Here is a 15,765-nt window from a genome sequence, read left to right on the forward strand (position 1 = left end):
CTTATGATATAATCCTAATCACTCATACCTCTTTAAATTTTACAGGTTTTAACTATGGATATACCACATTTGGACCAAAAGGGACACCAACAAACAATAAAACAATAATATTTCCTCTCTTTGTGGTGACCCACAATCAGCTGACTAAAAGCAACTCCTTTGCAAGATCTTAAATATCTCTCTAGAAAATGGGATCCATAAGATATATCTTAAATAATCATGGAATATATTATTGTCACCCTTTACTTTCTCTATCTTTTCTAAAACCCAAATCAAATTTATTTTAACACTGAGCACTCGCAGTTTCAAAGTCTATCATCAGGCATTTTGCTGGACATGTGGAAAACTCTCCCTCTAGTGGACTGCTGCAGAAAATTCAGGCAGTCAACATGACTGTTAGGCAAAGGTTCTCTAACTGGTAAGAAAATCTTTGCTACTGTTTTTTCTTTCTTTTCCTTTTGTTTTGTTTGTTCATTTATCTGCCTTTGGGATGTAAGAGGGCATGAAAAATGGTGGTACAAAGGGTGAACAAATATGCAGCAGTGACACTCACTTGACACTATGTTGAAAATGAACTATTCAACTTGTGGGTGGGGACAGGAAGGAGGAACTGGGAGAGAATGAAGGAAGGGGTGACATTAAGAGAAATGTACTCTGTATCTATGTAACTGTAACCACTCTGTACATCACCTTTACAATAACAATAATTTTTTCTAAAGAGGGAGAACATTTTTGATATATCCAATGAGAGATTGTCTCTTCATTTCTTGTAAGTCAGGAACACCTGAAATACTCATGATAGGGACTGGGAATATGCCCTAGCATGCATGAAGCCCTGGGTTCAATTCCTCAGTACCACATACACAGAAAAGGCCAGAAGTGGTGCTGTGGCTCAAGTGGTAGAGTTCTAGCCTTGAGCAAAAGCAGCTCAGGGACAGTGCCCAGGCCCTGAGTTCAGAGCTGGGCAATTTTTTTTTTTAAATACTCATGATAAAGACAAAACCAAAACAAAATCTGTACACTCCAGTGGAAGAACAAATTAATACCATTTCTGTCATGAGTTAAATACATGAGTTATTAAATATAAGATAGAGTCAGTTAGCTAAATGCAGAACAGATCCAGTTAGTTGAGATCACAGCCTTATGTATTAAAAAATTAAGTAATTCCCATGAGTCTTCCCAAGTAATAAGCTGGATTCTGACAGATGTGTATTATAACTGTCATTATAAGTAAATATATGTGGTTTGGTTGGCAAATAATTTCAAGGTGACAGGATCATATCCTATGCCAAGAAAATCAATAAAATTTCAGTTCTCATTAATGTGTTGCTATTAGTTCATTATTATAACATGCTAATATGTAGCTAATTAACTGGTTATACAATATATGGAAACTCAGTACTATATTTGTAATTTCCATAAATCTAAAACTAAAATTAAGACTTATTCAATATTGAAAACATATAGTAAAACAATAGATGGTACCTCGTGTGTATTATCAGTTAAAAATAAGATTAAAAATTAAAGGCAGGTAAAATATTGAGAATATCTGCGTATACTAACTTGGCTGTGTGTGTGTATGTGTGTGTGAGAGAGAGAGAGGGAGAGAGAGTGTTGGGGGACTTGAACTTGGGGCCTGAGCACTGTCCCTGAGCTCTTTTGCTCAAAGCTAGTGCTCTACCACTTTAAGCCATAGCGCTAGTTCTGGTTTTCTGGTGGTTAATTGGAGATAAGAGTGTTAAGGACTTTCTTGCCTGGGCTGGCTTTGAACCTCAATCCTCAGATCTCAGCCTCCTGAGTAGCTAGGATTTCAGGCGTGAGCCACCAGTGCCCGGCCAAATAACATTTTTTTTTTGGGGGGGGGGGTTCCGGTCATAGACCTGAACTCTGGGCCTGGGCGCTGTCCCTCAGCTCTTCAGCTCAAGGCTAGCGCTCTACCACTTGAGCCTTCCGGCTTTTTTTTCTGCTTATGTGGTGCTGAGGAATCGAACCCAGGCCTCATGCATGTAAGGCAAGCGCTCTACCACTGAGCCACCTTCCCAGCCCCCAAATAACATATTTTTAAGGTAAAGGAAGTAAGCTCATTTCACCAGAATTATAAAGCTTCTATTGACAAAATCTTCTCAAACCTTTTTCAGTTGTAAAATGAATTTAAAATATAACCAACACAAACTCAAATTTAGTAAATAATAAAGTAACAGGATACTAGTCTAGCAAGATTTGACCTGAATTATTATACAACATTACTTTTGTCCACTTTAGCCTTCTATGGGTTAGGCCAAGACAATTCCTGAGATGCCTGCAAAGCATCTTTCCTTAGAGGCTCGGTGCAAATCACTTAGCTTCTGTTTATTGGCCCTAATCTCTGCAGCAGCAATGTTTTCCTTGGCCTCAGTTCTAAATATGCTCTTTTTCTGGCAAAATGTCCAGGGGTTTTAGTTTTTCTGCTCTTCTTTTTGTTCTTGGTTTTCACCATAAAACTGTCTAAGGTAGCTAGCAGTGACCATGCTGAGTGTTGGGCTTTGAAATTTCCTTAGCCTATCAATTTTACACCTTGTATATAGTCTCAGGGCATGAACAAACGTAGATAAATTCTTTGCCACAAATGGCTTCTAGTTCAATTCCCAATGGATTCCCCAGTTCTCATCTGAAATCCTATGAACAGTGTTTGCTGTCTTCATTCCTGTCTATCAGCTTTCTAGTCTTCTGAACTCACACCAGAATCACACATTAAGCTGAGTTTGTAGCACTCTGGGGCTTCCCTAGTCTGTATCTGGATTTTTCCCAATTCCTTCCCTAAAAAGCCAAGTCCATAATGCTTCTACATCACATGGTCATGAACAGTCAAAGCATTGACTACATTTCTCTACTACCAGTCTTCTGTGTTAGACTTTTTTAAAAATCACTGTCAAATATGTGAAACAGTTTAAAGGAGGAAATTTTTATTCTGGTTGACAACTTTTGAGGTTTCAGTCCAAGGTTGACTGGATCAATTGCTTTGGACTTGAGGCAAGGCAGAATATCATAGAATAAAGGCATGGTAAAGGAAAGCACTTTAACTCACAGCAGTCAGGAAGCAGAGAGAAAGCCTGAGCCACTTGGCCTATGTCACACAGTCTATGTCAATGTGCATTCAAGATGGATCTTCCCTCCCAACTTAATCAATGTCCTCTGCAAACATCTTCATAACACATCTAAACTCCTAGGTATTTCTCAACATAATTAGTTGATAATGAAGATTTGATCATATCCATATGATGCAGCCATTTCAATCCTAGGAATTTAACCAAGAGATAAGAAACAGCCTCATGAAGACCACATGTGAATTCCTGTAGTATTTTTTACCTATACTAGCTTAAAACTGCAAAGAAATATTCCAGTACACAAATGCATAGAAAAACAAATTGTAGCTATGTGCCAGTGGCTCACGTCTTTAGTTCTAGCTACTCAGGAAGCTAGATCTGAGGGTCATGGTTTGAAGGCAGCCTGGGCAGCAAAGTCTGTGAAACTCTTATTTCTCATCACCAGAAAACTGGAAGTAACATTGTGGCACTAAGTGGTAGAGTGCTAGGCTTGAGTAAAAAAGCTCTGGGACAACACTCAGGCCCTGAATTCAAGCCCCACAACTGACAAAACAAAAAACAAAAACTAACAAACTGTAGTACCATAAAAGGGAATAGTATTTGGCAATAAAAAGCAATTATTTATATACACGACAACATGGATGAATCTCAAATTAATTAGGCAGAAAAAAACCCCAATAAAACAAGTACTTGAGCTGGAGGAATAGCTTAATAGTAGAGCATATGCTTCCTATATGCGACTATATAGGGAATATTCATTACCTTCTGTAAAATTAACTACTGTTTTTACCTCCTCATTCCTTTATTTTTTACTGGCTTAAAAAGAAACAATCATTTTAATGGATATTTTTATACCAAATATTGTATTTTATCATGTTTGATAAATGGAAGGATATAAGATCTCTTGGATGACATTGGGTTGCAAATAGAAGTTTATTATTCTGTAAAATTTAATCTGTATATTTATTTATTTCAGATGAAAATTTTAACATGTCCAGTGTAGTCTAATAAATCTGTCAAAGAAAGAAGAATCTTGACCTTGAGTTATATTATCTTACCTTAGAAGTCTTGTACCATTTGCAACTTTGTTTCAACGTTCTAAGCTTTCCTTGAAATCACTGATCAACATAGCATCTGACAAAAAAGAAGTATCTTAATAAGTTTTGAACATCACATAATAACAAAGATTTAATAGTGAATCCAATATATTGTCTCATTGTTAGTGGGCATAGAGAATCAACATTTAATTATCCATCAAAATCAACTACAGATACATAAAAACAAGAAAACACTCCTACCCCAAGTACTTCTGGGGTAGATCTGTCAAAGGGCAGCACTAAGCTGAGTGAAAAAATACTCATGATCAAGAGAAACCAGTAGAAATATGAATGGCTGGTTTAGGTAAAAAGGGATCTACCTTTTTGAAATCTCCACTAGATTCCATCTCCAACAGGAAATATCTTATTTAATCCAGTATTTTATCTTATGCAAAAAAGTTGGGCAAGCTTTTCCTAATTAAGAATGCTCTCTATTAGATGTCTGGTAAAATTTTAATTTTCATCTTTACATTGTTTTATAATAGAAAACACAAAAGAGCTGTGAAGTGTTACACAGGGCTCTCTGGCTTTTCACAGCACCATCAAATCAATGCCTTCTAAGTTTTGTTCTTTTCTGTTTCACCATACTTGTAGCTCACACATTTTCTTAATTGCAACCTTCAGTGATAATCTTGTATGCTTATCTTCAGCATCAATATAAGGGTGTGTACCTACCATAAATAAGAAATACTTACACTTCTCTCCTTCAGTATATTGCTCTTGCATGAAGAACATCTAAACCAACAATTCAGAGTCTGCATCCTCATTTTGTGAGCAGCAACTACAGATTTAAATAGACCCCGTGGCTCCTGATGTTCCTTCTGTTGAAAAGTTGATATCCTGAAATGATATGAAAAAGCTCAAGTTTTGGAATCACATAGATCTGGGTTTAAATCTGTTTCCTGATTAGTAATTGGATATGATAAAAATTACTTTTAAAACCCCTGAATCTCTCAGGGAAAATATCATGGGTCATACTGTGACTATTTTAAAAAGTAACTCTATCGAATGTGTACACATGACAAACACACAAACACACGTATGCGTGCGCGTGTGTGCACGCACGCACACACACACACACACACACACACACACACACACCACACCACACCACAGCCCAAACAACGCCTGTAATGTAAAAAAAAAAAAAAAAAGGACTTTTTCTTTCTTTAAAAAAAAATTTTTTTTTTGTTAGTTGTGAGGCTTGAACTCTGGGCCTGGGAGCTGTCTCTGAGCTCTTCAGCTCAAGGTGAGCACTCTACCCTACCACTTGAGCTACAACGCCAATTCCAGCCTTTTCTGTTTATGTGGTGCTAAGGAATCAAATCCAGGGCCTCATGCATGCAAGGCAAGCGCTGAGCCACCTTCCCAGCCCCCAAAAGGACTTTTTCTGTGCTCATTTCCTTTTCCTTCCTTTCTTCCATCCATCTCTCTCTTGTTCGAGACAGGATCTTACTATGTACTGCAGTGTGGTCTTAAACTCTCCATCCTCTTACCTCCACTTCCCACGTACTGAGATTACAAGTATACACATTGCATCTAGCTTAAGAAACAATTAACAGTAGCTCTCTTGTGTAATTCAGCACTTCATTTCCCTGCATTCAATCTGTCGTAGGGCTTTTCACACTAAATTTTCTTAAGTTTAGCCTTGATAAACTTGTGATTTATCAATTACTGATATCTTGCAACATTTATTGTGTCTAATAAAATTCTTTCCAAACAGTAATATATCCAAATACTATTGAATATATCACAGTAAGAAGATAGTCTAAAAAGTGTTATAAACTCACTAATTCTTTTTCTGGTGTGGTTGTTATCAAAATGCCAAATAGTTATATAAAAATTTTTAAATTTCAGTGCATTTTTATAACAGATTTCTAAAAATCAAATGCACAAGGAGAAATGTGATTTGCTAGAGGTAGCCAAATTCCTTTCTATACAGTGTGTAGTTACTAAATGGATCCCTACAAGCAATGTATCAAATTCCTATTTCTCCTTCAGTCAGCAATATAAAGTGCACAGCTTTTGGCCTTTAGTGAGAAATATTTTGGAATAATCTTAATTCTTTAATATTTCCAGATTGGTATTTTTCTTTCAATGACTATCTGTATTGCTTTTCTTTTTTTTATTGTGAAAATAGTGTACAGAGGGGTTACAATTACATGGGCAAGATAGTGAGTACATTTCTTATCAAGCCTTGTAGCCTCCTCCTTTGTTTACCCTTCCCATCCCTTCCCAGCCCCCCCACCTAATCCTCCCCTGTATTGCTTTTCTTATAGGCTGTCTTTTCATATCTCTGGCACACGGTTTGAATATATTTCCTAGATTTTCAACAAGCTGTTTTAATTAAAATTAGTTCAAGATATATGACCAAATGTTTGCACATTTTATCATCTGATTTTGCTCTGACACTTTTCATCACGTCAACACTTCAATACAGTAGGATTTATCATGGTTTTTATCTTTCCTGGTAGTGAGTTATACTGATAAAATACATGGCTTACATTTCCAGAGACTTTAGCCATGTTTGTTCTAAGACTGTTTTGCTCTATATGTCACTGCTAAGAATTCTGTTAACATCCTTCAGTTTGGAAGCACAGAAAAGGAGAATCATTATCTTGAAAAGTCCAACATTTTTTTTAATTTTAATTTTTTTTTATTGTGAAAATATTGTACAGAGGGGTTACAATTACATGGGCAAGATAATGAGTACATTTCTTATCAAGCACTGTAGCCTCCTCCTTTGTTTCCCCTTCCCATCCCTTCCCATCCTCCCCCCTGCCCCCCCACCCTCCAAAAGTTTTACTAAGACAGAAATCCCAGTACACAATAAGCCTTTTCTTTCCTTTTTTTAAATTGAGGGGTTGGTTGAGGAGGAAGAGCTAAGAGTCAAACCCACAGCTTTGAACAAGCACTATATTAATAAGAGACAACCCCAGCCTGAGCTGTTCAGTATACATATTTGAATCTTTTTTTATTTCTAGGTTTATGGACAGAAATTTAAATATGTGTTACAAATTCACTAATTCTTTTTCTGAGGTGGTTGTTACCAAAATTTTAAATTTCAGTGCATTTTTTAATAACAGATTTCTAAAAATCAAATGCTGTGCATAAGGAAAAATGTGACTTGCTAGAATTGGTCAAATTTAAATATGACAGCATTAAATAGTTCTATTGTTTTTCTTCTTAGGAATTACTATTTTATGATGTTGTGGCTGTGGCTCAGTGATGAATGTCTGCCTACCATAGCAAGGAGAGATAGAGTTTACACCACTAAAAAAAATAATTCTATTTTTCTTCATTTGATTTGATTCTCTTGAATGTTTAATGGCTTTTCTCAGCACCTGTAATTCAGCCAGTTATTTGTCCCTCCTGTACTCTGGAGTTTAGCTTTAAAGGTAATTTTTCTTCTTCTTTTATTTCTCAAGTTCAGTAAATTCTTTTTCACATATTCCTTTTTGTCTCTTTGTTTTAGGGTTTTGAATTTTGAGATGAGGCTTTTTTTTTTTTTTGGTCGTGGGGCTTGAACTCTGGGCCTGGGCGCTGTCCCTGAGCTCTTCAGCCCAAGGCAAGCACTCTACCACTTGAGCCACAGTGCCACTTCCAGTTTTCGAGTGGTTTATTGGAGGTAAGAGTCTTATGGACTTTTCTGCTCGGGCTGTCTTTGAATCATGATCCTCAGATCTCAGCCTCCTGAGTGCTAGAATTGCAGGCATGAGCTACCAGTGCCTGACTGAGATGAGGCTTTTTTTATCTCTGAAAATCTTGGACTTAACTTGGATTTTGGTAATGTACTATAGTTTTTTAGCTCTATAGTTTAATGTGTTGACTCTCATTTTTTTCTTTTTTTTTTAAAAATTGACTATTAATTTTATTTATGTTTTGTTTATGTGGTACTGAGGAACTGAACCCAGGGCTTCATGAATGCTACTAGGCAAGCACTCTACTACAAAGCCTCTCTTTTCATTTTCTACTTAAAGTATATTGATGTTGCCTGCCATTTTCTGTTCATTTTGAAGTGTTTTACTTTTCTTAAACCATATAACAGGATATGACATACCAGGTTTCTCAATTTAATAATATCTAAAGAAGTGTGGGAGCTGAGTGCCAGTGGCTCACACCTATAATCCTAGCTACTCAGGAGTCTGAGATCTGAGGATCACAGTTCAAAGCCAGCCTGGGCAGGAAAGTCCATGAGACTCTTATCTCCAATTAGCCTCCAAAAAACTGTGTGTGGAGCTATGGCTTAAAGTGGTAAAGCGCTAGCCTTAAACAAAAAAGCTCGGGGATAGTGATCAGACCCCATGATCGGAAAAAAAAAAAGTCTGAGTTTTTTTCTTTCCCCCAATAACTCCTGTTTGGAGTTAATTCAACTTTTTATTCTGTTTCACCAACATTCATAATTTCTCTTTTACTACCAAGCCCCCACTACCCAGTGCCCATTCCAAGAAGCCTCTCTCCCCAGTACTACCCTTCTGAGACTCCATGCTTTCAAGTCCCTTTTGTCCAACAGGTCTTAACACCTTTTCTATTTGCCTACTCAGGGTGGGGCTTCCTTGCTCTGGAAATGATTTCACCTGGGTTCTGCTGTCCCAGGATCCTGATTCCCTCACCTCTTGGCTTTGTGCTCTGCATCTCACTCACCACTTCAGTGCGGGTCTCAGAACCAGCTTGGTTGGTCTGAGGGTCCACTTCACACAATCACTTCAAATGATGTTCCTTAGCAAAAGTGATGATATGCAAAAAAACAAAAAAACAATTTTTTTGAGAATATATTGAAAAGTTTGGATTTAGGTAGTTGCCTTCATCCTACTGAAAACTAGAAACCTAGCCTTCATTTGCTTTTAAATAATTTTTACTTTTATTACATGGAGTATGACAATTTTTCTAATTGGGGTGTTCTTTCATACAAATAGACTTAAAATATTCCATGTGCACTTACACACACAGTCTCTATTAGAGGTTTGAGAGTTTGCTATCTATTTGTACAAAATCTATTATCTAACTTTGTGTCCACTTGATCTGATTTACTTTTGAGTTATGTTAACGTATCTTAGTACTAGCATCAATTTTTTTCCTTTTATCTCTTGTAGTTGTGTTTTATGAAAGCTATTGTATCCACTAGTAAACAGCCATTTTATTTATTTATTTATTTATTTATTCATTTCTTTATTATTTATTTAGGGGTCCAGTCATGGGCCTGAACTCTGGGCCTGGGCGCTGTCCCTCAGCTTTCAGCTCAAGGGAAGCGCTCTACCACTTGAGCCATAGCGCCACCCCCCCCCCCCCCCCCCCCCCCCCCCGTTTATGTGGTGCTGAGGAAGCGAACCCAGGGCCTCATGCATGCAAGGCAAGAGCTGTACCACTGAGCCACCTTCCCAGCCCCTAAACAGACATTTTAAAATACCTTTACTGCCAGGTGCTGGTGGTCTATAATCCTAGCTACTCAGGAGGCTGAGATCTGAGGATGGCAGTTCAAAGCCAGCCTGGGCAGGAAAGTCTGTGAAACTCTTATCTCTAATAGAAAACTGGAGGAGGTGCTGTGGCTCAAGTGGTAGAGCACTAGCCTTGAGCTGAAGAGCTGAGGGGCAGTGCCCAGGCCCAGAGTTCAAGCCCCACAACCAACAAAAAACAAGACAAAAAAACAAAAAAAAAAACTTTTACTGTGAATTGTAGAATTTACCTTAAAAATTATGTCCTCCATCTTAATGTTTTTGGCCTATATTCTACCTTGTCAAGTACCAAGATGATGAACCTGCTTTCCAAAAATGTGCACTTCCCTAGTATATTTTTGGACTTTACTTTTATTGTTACTAAGAACCTTGTTTTAAATTAGTAATTCCTTTATTGTTCATGTTTTACAGCTGTAGCTGCTGTATATAGCAATCTGAAATTCCCCTTTTTCATTAAATTGAGCCCATTTATGTTTGATACACCTGTAAAAACAAAGTGACCTATTTCCTTAGGGGAAGGAAACCTTTTTTCTCTCAAGGGCCACTTGGAAATCATATCATTTGGGGAAATCATATCATACAAAATGATCTATTTGGGAAGGTGACTGCCGGCCACCCCATCTATTTCATCATGCACCAAACAATTTCAAAGACTCATCTGTTCTGACACCTGCAGTTATTCCCATGCCTGCTAAATACTCATGGGACAACAAATATGTGGATTTCTCCCTCACATTAATCATTGGACATCAACTGGATGGTCCTACAATTCAATTAGAGACTAACTGAAGAGAATCAGCACAGACAACCCCTCTGCGCCCCTTCTCCCCCAGCCCTGAGTATCACAAGACTGCCTTTCACTTCAGAAACAGTTACAAGTCCCATATAAATTGGGACTATCCTGACAAACCAAGTATAAGTGCAAGATTCTCATACCACCTCCCCAGGTTTAATAATTTACCAGAACAGCTCACAAAACTCAGGAAAAGTATTTTATGTAGTAAACAGGGACCCTAGGAATTTGAATCCCTGCAGAAGATACCACACTGAGAGTGAAAACAGCCTGCCCCAAGAGCCCAGGTGCCAGGAGACTCATGGCCCAGTGCCAGGAACTGGCAAACCGCCAAGTCTACATATGCATATCTCCTTGTTTCATCTTTTCTAGAAATTGGGACCTGACAGATTAAAATTGTTCTCTGTCCAGTTTTTGCTGGACAGAGAAAATTCATAGACATATACATATAAAATCTTTTTTTCTTAATGCAAGGGAGAGTGAGGTTCCAACATTGCTTTTTTGGCCAGGAGTTCTAGTGATACTATCAGTTTATTTAAAAGGATAAGGCTCAGGAGAGCCAAATAGATGCTTAGGGCGAGGGATGGAGAAAAGTCAGAGCTTCCAAAGCTCTCTCTGAGCTCACACTTCCCTGGACACTTCCATATATTCACTGACAAAGGAACTCCATTGGACAGGGTTTTAATGTAGGCTCAGTTATGAAGGCAGAAATGATTAAACCATTGGCCTCTAATGACTGAACTAGTGATTGCATATAAATTATTTCTTCATTATTTGTAAATTCCAACCATTTGCCAGGTGCCCAGTGGCTCACGCCTGTAATCCTAGCTACTCAGGAGGCTGAGATCTAAGGATCACAGTTCAAAACCAGCCTGGGCAAGAACACCTGAGACTCTCTTATCTCCAATTAATCACCAGAAAACCGGAGGTGGCACTGTGGCTAAAGTGGTAGAGCATGCGCCTTGAGCTGAAGAGATCAGGGACAGCACCCAGGCCCAGAATTCAAGACCCGCAACCGACCCTTGCCCCGCCCCCCCCAAAAAAAATCCAACCATTTTACTACCTCTCAGTGCTAACTGCTTTGAGACACCTAGATTCAGTATCCCTTTCAATATAGATTTCAACCTCAGTTAATGTTTAGTGTTATAAGTGTACTTCTAAGTCTTTCAAGTCCACTCCTTTTGTTTCCTTTATTTTATTGTGGCAGATGAGCAATATAAAATAAAGTTTTAACCATTTTTAAATTTAAAATCTAGTGGCATTAACAGCCACAGGGTTATATGCTTGTCATCACTGTGATAGTATGTTTATATTTGGAGAACTCTAGCTTTCTCTGATTGCCATTTCATTTCTGATCTTTTCATTTCCAGTTTACGAAATTCTTTCAAAAATTTAATTTTTTCTGTAATTTCTCTTGGCTCATTCTGAAATATTTAATTATAATTTTCATCTATTCGTGACCAGTTTTCTGGAAACTTTTAATAACATAATGTTTTATGCTTTATTTTAATATTTTCTCATAAATTAGTATATAGCTAGTTCTATTTCCTTTCTGGATGTATTTGCTTCCTGTTACATTTTATGCATATACTGAAGTTTTTAAAAATTCATTTCTTACTTGACAAGAGTTATTTCTAGTTTTGTAATGATCACAAATAAAACAACTATAAATATTTGCAGAGGCCAATATAAGTTTTCATTTCATTTTCCATCAGAGAAACCTACAAATTAGGAGAAATGCAAATTCAAAGCACAATGAGATATTATTCTTTATCTCATATACTGAATAAAATTTAAAACAAAAACTGATAATGCCAAGTGCTATAGCAATGATGAGAATGTACTAGAGCTCTCAGACCTTGCTGATAAATTTCAGTATAGGAGCAGGATTAAGTTATAAGATAAAGGCTTAATTTTATAACAAATAACTGCACAATTTGTGTTCCCACCAATGAGAATGAAATCTGCTCCTTGCTATGTAGGTAGTTTTAGTTTGCATAAAAAACACAAAATGTCTGTCATTAAGAAGCCCATATTACTAAATATGTTTTTAAAAAGGCTGAAAAAGTCTATCATGATAGGTATACTCTAATCTATAAAACCATTCTGTTATTGTATATTTTCCAATTTTTCACAAATACCAAATTATACTATAATCCTAAAGTCTTGATTACATTTCATTATGATGTTACATTTCCTAAGAAACGTAGGACTTGCTGCATTTTTTTCTCTCTTCTTTCTTTCATTCTTTTTTTGTTGGTATTAGGGTTTGAACGCAAGGCCTCAAGCTTTTATCAGCTTGCTAGCTCAGCTAGCACTATATTACTTCAGCCATGCTCCTATCGTTTTTGCTGGTTATTTTGGAGACTTGGCTTTCCTTGCTGGGCTGGAGCTAAACCTAAGTAGCTAGGATAATAGGTGTGAGCATTAGGGCCTAGCAATATACTTGTTTCTTGATGCATTCTGACAAATTGCTTTCCAGAAAAGTGACCAGTTCATACAGAGACCAAGGGTTTTTTTGGTACATGCTAGGCAATAGTATTTATATATTGAACATTTCCTTAATTACATGTTTATTTTTTTAAGTATAGGTCATCTGTGCTTGTTCTTGCTTATGTTTTATAAAGGTACTGATGTTTTTATTTGTAAGTAAGGAATACTTTCCATAGGTATCATGTTTTACACAGAAAGCCCAATGAGACTAAGTCAGATCTCCCCACCTAATTCTTTTTTTGGGGGGGGGGTTCGGTTGTGGGGCCTGAACTCTAGGCCTGGGCGCTGTCCCTCAGCTCTTCAGCTCAAGCGCTCTACCACTGGAGCCACAGCACCACTTCCAGCTTTTTTTCTTTATTGCTTATGTGGTGCTGAGGAATCGAACCCAGGGCCTCATGAATGCATGGCAAGCGCTCTACTACTGAGCCACCTTCCCAGCCCCTAATTCTTTATTCTACTAGAAACAGTCTTCAAATGAGCCAACATTTGTCAAATGTCAACTGACATTGAATATAAAATGCCTCAGTATACTCAGGAGGGAGTTGTCTTCCAAGGAGTTACTTTGTTTCTCACAGGATAGGTTGAGATGAAAAGTCTGTTACTCTAAAGAGGATTGTGAGGTTGAGCTAAGCATTGTGACAAAGAAGCACCAAAATAACCTCTCTAGTTTCACTTACTAATTTTGGCCAAGCCTAACAAGTTAAAATTGTCAATTTTATTTTACTCTCTGTTCTCCAGGGAAAGGATACCTTGCGCTTACTTATTTGCATTTAGTTATGTGCTTTTGAAAAAGGGTCTTGGGTAGCCTAGGCTGGAATTAACAGGTATGTGCCATTTCATCTGGCTTGCCTTTAGTATTTTTACCATTAACTGAAAAGTGAACTGTTCTTGGTAAAAGAAATTTAAGGGACGCCTGTTCTAAAATTTACTAACCAGTAAGTACAGAACCCAGTCTAATTGCTGGTCTTCTGATGGTATCAAAGTGTGGGACAGGGATTCACCAATCTCATTCTTCAAAGTAAAATGACAATCTATCCTAGCTATGGAAGAGCATGATTCTTGTTGATGGCAAAGCTGTCACCTTTTTATTGGTATCAGATTCTGACTGGCACAAGGAACATGCACCACTGTTTTACAGACTTATGGGATACTTGGTTTACTGGGCAAAAGCTTTACTGAACTATGCTAATGTTTTCTAGGTGTCCTGAACTCGTTGCTGATGAGTGACGGTGAAAGTGACGGCGTATGTTTGCTTTTCTATAAGAAACCCAAAATGATAATGGATGAAATACACAGCGTCTTTCAATGGCTTGCCAAAATCTCAAACCTTGGGAGTGAATATTTTGAATAATTTGAAAGATATCAGGGCACTATTTTCAATGTAGGCCTGCATTATTTAAATTAATGCTTAATTTTTTAATAAAGTGGTTTAAAAATGCAAATCAGATAGGAAAAATGATACATATATAAAAAATTGTAAGGACTGGCAGCAAAAGACAAAAGTTATCTCAAAGCTAACTAATGCAGTAGGAGAAAACAAAAAAGAGCCCTCAGATACTAATGACACCCCGTTCAACATGTGGAGGTCACACTCATCTCCCAGCTCATTCTTTCTCACCCTAGAAAAACACTTTGTACCAGAGTTCTCTAAGATGGTCTTTGTTGGTAACTTTCCCCTCTTCTTTATTAGGATGAGTTTTCAAATAAATCTTTTCCTAGCCCCAACAACTTGTCCTTGAGTCTATGGCCTTTTCAGGGGTGAACAGTCAGACCTGGGTTCAGTAACAGCATCTGTCAAAAGAATGTAATTCTTGGCAGTAGAAACCACCATCAGATAGAGATAGGAAAGTACAGAGTAGACTAAAAGTAAAAAAAGAGACTAAAAGGCCAGGGGCTGGTGACTCAGGTCTGTAATCCTAGCTACTCAGGAAGCTGAGATCTGAGGATCTTGGTTTGAAGCCAGCCCAGGCAGAAAAGTCCCTGTGAGACTTATCTCCAATTACCCACTCAAAAACTGGAAGTGAGGGGGTGGCTCAAAGTGGTAGAGCACTAACCTTGAGTAAAAAAGAGCTCAGAGACAGTGCCCAGGCCCTGAGTTCAAGCCCCACAACTGATCAGAGAGAGAGAGAGAGAAGAGAGACAGAAACAGAAAGACACAGAGAGAGAGACAGAGACAGAGACAGACAGAGACAGAGACAGACAGAGACAGACAGAGACTAAAGGGAAAAGTGAGAGAAAATGAGGGAGGCAGTAACACTGTTCAAAAAGAAGGGACTACTACCTGACATGCAACTGTAACCCCTCTGTACATCACCTTTACAATAAAACTCAAATTAAAAACAGACTAATTGTTCCCCAATTTAACCAACAAGAGACTGACAACCATAAAATTCAAAAATCATAATAGAGGAGTTAAGATTGCTTTTACCTTTTTTTTCTGTGACAATGTAAGAAATAGCCTAAGAATTAAGTTTGGACATAAAATGCATGTACTACTGTTAGGTACAAATAGCAGGTGTCTTTTATTCTGGGCCCACACCAGTGCTTCTAGAAACACTCCCACCTTATCCTCTCTCCTTGACCAACAGTAACATTTGGCTGGCAACAGAGCAAGTCTTTGAACTGACACCCTGCTTTACTCCCTCACTTTTTCCAACTGCAACCCATTTCATATACTATCTTTTTCTCATTATTAGTTACTTTCATACAAATCCCCAGACAACATTCCTTTGGACCCACTGTAAATACCTCAGACTAAGAAAGCAAGGAATAAGTCTCTAGTTTTGGCTGGAGGTTTCCCTCTCTTCCCTCCCTGCCCCATAAAACTGTGCTGATGTTGAGTCCTA

At 37.7% G+C, this 15,765-nt stretch overlaps 1 protein-coding gene and 1 non-coding gene across 5 annotated transcripts in view; one reads left to right on the plus strand and one right to left on the minus strand.

Moving 5' to 3' along the window:
- Cab39l (calcium binding protein 39 like) overlaps positions 1-15,765 on the minus strand; it is a 106,881-nt gene that overhangs the window by 83,972 nt on the left and 7,144 nt on the right. For 2 of the 4 annotated variants that reach the window (XM_042685716.1, XM_042685710.1), the window contains exons 2-3: positions 4,876-5,020; positions 4,142-4,217 (exon numbers count right to left, since the gene is read on the minus strand). The gene's annotated coding sequence lies outside the window, so the exon portion shown is untranslated. The other 2 variants (XM_042685712.1, XM_042685713.1) reach the window with 2 other exon arrangements.
- On the plus strand, positions 13,931-14,042 carry LOC122112963. Its single transcript, XR_006148337.1, has one exon. It is a non-coding gene; the product is annotated as a small nucleolar RNA SNORA24 (small nucleolar RNA).

The sequence above is a fragment of the Dipodomys spectabilis genome, unplaced genomic scaffold (genome assembly GCF_019054845.1).
Source record: "Dipodomys spectabilis isolate Male_0828 unplaced genomic scaffold, ASM1905484v1 ptg000095l, whole genome shotgun sequence".
NCBI classification, from domain to species: Eukaryota; Metazoa; Chordata; class Mammalia; order Rodentia; family Heteromyidae; genus Dipodomys; species Dipodomys spectabilis.